This window comes from Myxocyprinus asiaticus, chromosome 37 (genome assembly GCF_019703515.2).
Source record: "Myxocyprinus asiaticus isolate MX2 ecotype Aquarium Trade chromosome 37, UBuf_Myxa_2, whole genome shotgun sequence".
NCBI lineage: Eukaryota > Metazoa > Chordata > Actinopteri > Cypriniformes > Catostomidae > Myxocyprinus > Myxocyprinus asiaticus.
The window spans coordinates 1-5,481 of NC_059380.1; the positions used below are offsets into that span (position 1 = coordinate 1).

The 5,481-nt window shown below is 41.2% G+C and overlaps 1 non-coding gene across 1 annotated transcript; it reads left to right on the forward strand.

Annotated features, from left to right (window-relative positions):
• Positions 1–783: 783 nt before the first annotated feature.
• On the forward strand, positions 784–857 carry trnap-agg (transfer RNA proline (anticodon AGG)). Its single transcript has one exon. It is a non-coding gene; the product is annotated as a tRNA-Pro (tRNA).
• The last annotated feature ends 4,624 nt before the right edge of the window (positions 858–5,481 follow it).

Consider the following 5,481-nt stretch of genomic DNA (forward strand, 5'->3'; position numbering starts at 1 on the left):
TAGTTGGTTAAAGTGCCTATCTAGCAAACAGGAGATCCTGGGTTCAAATCCCAGCAGTTCCTTTGTAGTGTGTTGTGGACGCTGAGTCTCTAAGATGTAAATGGCACTTTGTAGGAAGGCCAATCGGGTTGAGGCACTTGATGACCTCATAGAGACTTGGCGGTGGCACCACTGGAAGGAGCACCCTTGAAAATGGGGGGGTAGGGCTTGCTTTCATGCCTCTATCACCTCCCTGGCAAAAGTTATGGCAATCTGGCATGAGCGTGGTGGTTTTCATCCCTATATCCTAACCCTAACCTAACCCTTTCCTGGCAAAAGTTATGGCAATCCGGCATGAGCATGGTGGTTTTCATCCCTATATCCTAACCTAACCCTAACTTTCATCCCTATACCCTAACCCTTATGGCAATCCGGCATGAGCGTGGTGGTTTTCATCCCTATATCCTGGCCCTTTGGGGCCTAGGCTTAGGATATTACAATTCCCTAACCTAACCTAACCAACTGGAAGCGACAAGTTGAGAGAAGGCCTGTGCACAACCGGGCCTCGGCCCTTTGGGGCCTAGGCTTAGGATATTACAATTCCCTAACCTACACTAACCCTAACCTAACCTAACCCTAACCTAACTCAGAGTCACTGCCTTAGTCATTTTGCTAAGCACACTTAGCCAACGAACAAGTCTATCTGACCACCAAAACTCTTTTCTCAAACAAACACTTTCATGCTCTCAATAGCATGGCCTATTCATTGATCTGATGACCTCCCATGGAGACTTTGCAGCAAAAGGTGCTGTGGCTTAGTTGGTTAAAGTGCCTATCTAGGAAACAGGAGATCCTGGGTTCAAATCCCAGCAGTGCCTTTGTAGTGTGTTGCGGCCGCCTAGTCTCTAAGATGTAAATGGCACTTTGTAAGAGGGCCAACTGGGTTGAGGCACTTGCTGACCTCATAGAGACTCAGCGGTGACACCACTGGAAAGAGCACCCTCAAAAATGGGGGGTAGGGCTTGCTTTTGTGCCTCTATCATCTTGCTGGCAAAAGTTATGGCAATCTGGCATGAGCATGGTGGTTTTCATCCCCCTAACCTAACCCTTTATTGAAAGACAATATGTCTGATCCAGTGTTTGGCAGTCTACAGTATACTTCAATGCCATTAAATAAAGATGCAAGTAAAATGAAGTCACAGTCTCATTCAAAACCTAAAAGGAAGCAGCTTTGCTACTACCATCACGACCTTGGAAAGGAAATTGGAACTTAAAAGAAAATCTCATCCAGCAAAAGGTCATGTTTCTTCTGTAAGAGTGAACACACTTTGGAGTTGTGCTCTCTATTTGAAAAGTATTCATAATGAAAAGATTGCATTTTTAGAGAATGGAGTTTGCTTTGACTGTTTGTGTATTGGACACATCAGTAAAGACTGTAGGAATAGCCTTTCATGTAAAGTATGCCATCTTAAACACCCCAGTGTACTTCACATTCATCCAAAGAAAGAACAGAAGCAAAGGAGGAATCAGACACCGCAGTGGACAAGTGCTCTGGTATCTGTTGAGTCCAGGTGGATCTACTGGGGCTGGTGAGAAACGTAAAATTTTAAATTGTTCCAGTTAGAGTTAAATCAATAAAAGGGAAACATGACTCACTTATGCTTTCCTTGATCAAGTGGAGTACATCAGTGTTTTGTACAATAGGACTGATGGAAAAGCTCGGCCTCACAGGAAGAACACGCATTCTTGGTCAAGAGAAACTGATAAATACTCATGTTGTTTCAGTATTAGCAGCGCCTGCGTTAGATGGAGAATGATATTGTGAACTGTCTGATGCCTACACTCAAGACAAAATGCCTGTGCATAGAGGAAACATCCCACAAGAGAAGGATCTTCAGGTATGGCCACATTTAAAACATCTGAAATTTACATGATTGATTCTGATATTGAATTGCTCATAGGAACAAAATGTCCCAAAGGTTTTGGAGCCATTGCAAGTGATTCACAGTGTCAGTGACAAACCATATGCAATCAGAACAATGTTGGTTTGGACTGTAAATGGACCACTAAGAGGTCCATTTCAATCTGTAAATGAAGTAACCAACAGGATTTCAGTTTTGAATCATGATGAGCTTTGGCAATGACAATTTAAAGCCGATTTTCCTGAATGCAGTCAAGACGAACAAGTTGGTTTTTCTAGAGAAGATCACAAGTTTATCAAACTGGTATCAAACTCCTCAAAGCTTGTAGATGGCCATTATTCCATTGGTTTATTTTTGAGAAAGATATTCATATGCCAAACAACAGGATAATTGCTGAACTGTGTACACAGAACCTAAAGAAAAAAGGTTGAAAAAATATTTCTGCATTCATGAAAGACGTTATCTCCAAAGGTTATGCTGAGAGAGTGCCAGCTGAATATCTGAGACGCAATGATGGTAAAGTCTGGTATATACCCCACTACAGTGTCTACCATCCTTTGAAAGGAAAACTTTGCAATGTGTTTGACTGTGCAGCCACATTCCAAGGAGCATCTCTTAATACCCAGCTCTTACAAGGACCAGATCTAACTAATCTACTGATTGGAGTGATAACTACATTCAAGAAAGTATGTATTGCGATTATGACAGATGTTTAAGCTATGTTTCATCAGGTCCAAATCTTCCATTGGCACTTTTACCTTTTGAGGTTCCTCTGCTTGCCTGATGGCGACCTTAGCCTTGACAGAGTATTGTATGGTCGTACATCTCTTTGGAGCAACATCAAGTTGTGCAAACTTTGCCCTCAGAAAGTGTGCAGAAGAGATAACCAATACAATATTGCATTGCTTTCATGTCGATGACTGTCTTGTGTCAGTGAAAACCAAAGAAATCGGTTTCTCTTTCACGACCTTGTAGCCAATTGTGCTAAAGGGAGGCTTTATACTGACAAAGCGGATAAGCAATAGTTGTAGTGTGCTGGCAAAAATTCCTGAGGAACATCAAGTAAAAAATGTGAAGGCCCTAAATTTAGGCCAAGATATACTTCTTGTGGAGAGAGTGCTGGGTTTCAATCTGATGCCTTCAAGTTTAAGATTGTACTTCAGCAGAGACTTCTGACCAAAAGAGGAATCCTCACTACAGTTAGTTATATCCATGATCCCTTAGCAGACAGAACCAGAATTCCTAAGAAGATCTTGCAAGATTTGTGCAGGGGGAAAAAAAATTTCAGGAGTGGATCAGTTGGCTGGATGAACTGCATCAGTTAGAAAGCTTTAAGATCAACAGATGCTTAAAACCTGTGGGCTACAGAGAGGTGACTACAGCAGTTACACCACTTTAATGCAAGTGAAGATGGCTATGGAGTAGTAACTTCTGTTATTGCATGATGTTCACTCACAAGTACACACTACCTTTGTAATGGGGAAGGCTAGAGTAGCTCCATTGAAGTCTGCTTCTATCCCACGAATGGAGCTTACTGCAGCAACACTGTCAAGTTGTATGGACAAATTGTGGAGAAAAGAACTACATGTGTATCTTCACAATTCTGGACCGACAGTACTTCTGTATTGAAATATGTCAAGAATGAGATCTCCAGCTACCGAACCTTTGTTGCCAACAGAGTTTCAGAAATTCTCAAGGTGTCTCAAGCATCTCAAATGGAGGTATGTGAGCACTGCAATAAATCCAGCAGATGTGGCTTCAAGAGGGTCAAAAGTGGAATCCTTCATGAAGAATGAGACATGGGTGTCTGGGCCTCAATTTTTTTAACTTGGAGAATGTGAATCAGATGATCCAGAGATAAAGTGCTACAGTCAATGTCGTGCAAACTGAAGAGAATGTGGATGTTGTTACATACTTTATCAATCACTTCTCATCTTGGATCTGCTTAAAGAGGTCAGTGGCTTAGAGTCTTTGACACCCAGACAAAAACAGTTGTTTGAGTCAAAGGAGAAAATAGTTGAGAATGTCTTTAGCAGAATCAGGCATAGATGAAAATCAAAGACAAATCTTTGGAAAAGGAAACGGAAAATTTCAAAGCTCAATCAGGCACTGGTTATCTTTCAGGGAAGAGCTCAAGAAAGACGAATGAGGTCATTGCCATAAAAAAAAATTGCTTCCTGATTATTTCACATGCCTACAAAAGGGAGAAAACATTAAAGCAGTCAAATTTACAAACTCAATCCAATACTCAAAGATGGTGTCTTGAGAGTTGGTGGACGGTTGAGTAGGGCAGCCATGCCTCAAGACTAACCATCCTGTTATACTGGCAAAAGGACTCACATCTCCAGTATCATTCTCCGACAAGTACATCAAGAAGTGGGTCATAGTGGTCAAACTACATTCCATCCAGGCTGCGCCAAATATATTGGATTCTTGGTGACAGCATAGCCCTAAGGAAACTATGGTCCAAATGTGATCGGTCAACGTTTACATGTAGCACCAGGGCAACAGCAGATGGCAGACTTACCCCAGGCCTAAGTTGGAGTTGATTGTTTTGGAACCTTTGAAGTTAAGAGCAGGAGAAATATTGTGAAAAGATACAGAGTTATCTTTACATGTTTAGCTATCCGTGTGGTTCACATCGAAGTGGCATAATCATTGGACATGGATTCCTTTAACGCGTTGAAGATTTAATCACAAGACGTGGACAAGTCTTGGAACTACATTTCGATAATGCGACAACTTGTTAACGCGACTTAAGACAAGCGATTGAAAATTGGAATCATGTGCAGATTAACAATGCTCTTCTACAGAAAGGAATCAAGTGGAGTTTTAGTCCTCCAACAGGTTCAGATCACAGTGTGAACATGGGAAGGATCAATCCGTTCTCAGTTCCACCTTAAACACTTTGAAGAGGGCCTTCATACAGTTCTTTGAGAAATGGAATCCATTTTCAATGGACTTCCTATCACCAAAGCATCTTCTGAGCCCAACGACTTAGAAACACTGACACCAAACCACTGGTTACTTTTGAAGACCACACCATCTTTGCCACCTGGGACTTTCCAAAGAGAATATTTATGCTAGTCTCATCGTAGATTGAGACCAGTGCAATATGTCTGATCTGTTCTGGAAATAATGGACAAAAGAATACTTGCCTCAACTTTAAGAACGACAGAAATGGTCAGTTGCAGTCCGCAACTTCATTGCAGGTGACATTGTGCTCTTAGTTGATGATTCAGCACCTCACAATTCTTGGATAAAAGTTATTCAAGTCTTTCCAGATAGAAGAGGATTTGTTCGTCAGATACAAATTAAGACCAACTGTTTGGACAGATCTGTGACCAAAATTTGCCTTCTGCAGGAGGCAGATATTTGACTTATTTTAATAACATGACTGTCACAAACACTGACCTCACATTTGCATGACAGTGAGTGAAAAGATCACTCTGTACTGGCTAAGTGCTAGTAACCTCTTTACAAAGACTTTACATGAACTCATGAAAGATGGTTCAAAACATACTAATTGTGTTGATTTGATGTGAAAGAGGAAATTGTATTTTGAAAATGTACCTTTAGA